Genomic DNA, 1,883 nt, shown 5'->3' with positions numbered 1-1,883 from the left:
GAAGACCGTCTTAAAAAGTGAAACAGAGAGACGTATAGCTACTTAACCTTGTGTCGACAACAGCTTTCTCTTATATAATTCTTGCAATGGTAGAATCCGCATTAAAACCATAAAGTAAACTATAATACGTCGGTAGTGACACGTAAAAAATACTGTTGAAATTTTATAATTTTAAAACAAATTAAATTTTTATGCTAATTTTTTATCCATTATAATTAGACGAAAACAGAAAAAGTGTCCTATTAAAATGTATTTACTAATTATATATTGATAATACGAATGCATAAAATCTATCGGCATCAAGTTTTGTGAGCTAGGTACTTTAACAAGTTAAGGCCAATTAGACATGAAAGAATTGCTGGATATAACTTTAACTGGTGATCAAATATCACTTCTAGAAATTTTATTTCGTTTGTATAGAAACGATTTTGGTTTTCAAGCATTAGGTTCGGTTTATCCTTTATCCTCGATATGTCTTTTTGAAAATATCTATTATACATTTTGTTTTATTAGAGCAAAACCTGAAACTCCTACTTAGGTACCAATTTACTAGTTTATTTAAGTGTTCTTGTAATATGATGCTATACGATTAACGTTCTTGCCTTTGATGAAAATAATTAGGTCATCAGCATATAGTCTTGGCTAAACAGGTTTCGCAATGATTTTATTATATCGTTTATTACTAACAAAAATAGAATAGGACTGATAATCGATCCTTGTGGGATTCCGTTTTGTTGTTCTCCAAGATAGGATATAGCACCATTCGCTCGGACTTTGGGTGAGCATTAAGTGTTCGCATTTGGAGAAATCAACATCAGAAGATGTTCCCGTAGCCATATTGAATCTTGATGGAGATCCATCGTTGAGTAGGTATAGATTCATAGTGTTAAAAACGTTTCCCATCTGTGTTGATTTATTTTATCCCCATGTAATGTTATGGCCATTAAAATCTCCTGTAATTATTCGAGGCGAGGGAACTTGTAGGAGAAGATTAAGTAATTCGGGTTTAGTTAGAGTTTTGTCTAGTGAAACATAAATGCTACAAATATTGAACATTAATGGAGCCAGTACCGTCACAGCGACTGCTTCGATATTAGTTATATATAGAGCTACTCCCTGGCATAGTTCTGATTGGGTCGATTGGTGCAAAATCCAGTGTATCCTTGCGTTGAGTTATTTTGAAAGTGCGTTTCTTGTAAAGAAATAAAATCTAGTGCAGACTCAGAAAAGAAGCTATAGCATGGTTTAACACTAGAAAGTCGGAAGGGCCAATTTGGCCCCTGTTGCGATTAATATTGTTTACTAAATTTATTAAATGGATTTTCTAACAAACCTACCATAAAAGTCTGAAGGGGTCAAACTGGCCCTGTATTAATTATTATCGTTTTCTCGAAAATTTGACGATTTCTTTTAACTTTCTGTCGGATAGATATAATTATGTTTATGTACGTTTATTCCTCGATGGTATTTTGTTACATACTGTTTGTTCCTTGAAAGTATTTTGTTTATTTAGCGGTTTATTGGGTTCTGCTGACTCTCGTTTCTAGAATATTGAAACATTCGTTCAATTGTGAAAATTCAAGACGACTGTAAAGATGTTTCATCGTGGACTATCAGAGCTTGAACTTCTTGAAGAAATACGAAAAATACAAAAAGATTTTTCGGGAGGTGAATCTGAATTTGCAGAAAATAATGAGTCAGACGATGAACAAGACGTACCACCACAAAATAGTGATTCAGGTGACTCTGATGCTTCAGAGCAGTTAGAAAGTTTTATTGTACAAGACTCACCAATTTATGTAAACACTGCTTCTACAACTCAACAGCACGAGTCAGCTAATTTTATCGTGAATCCAAGTGCATCTAAGCCAAGTCACAAGAGA

Source organism: Diabrotica undecimpunctata, chromosome 7, assembly GCF_040954645.1.
Source record: "Diabrotica undecimpunctata isolate CICGRU chromosome 7, icDiaUnde3, whole genome shotgun sequence".
Lineage (NCBI taxonomy): Eukaryota > Metazoa > Arthropoda > Insecta > Coleoptera > Chrysomelidae > Diabrotica > Diabrotica undecimpunctata.
Note: the sequence above shows the minus strand (reverse complement) of the source record.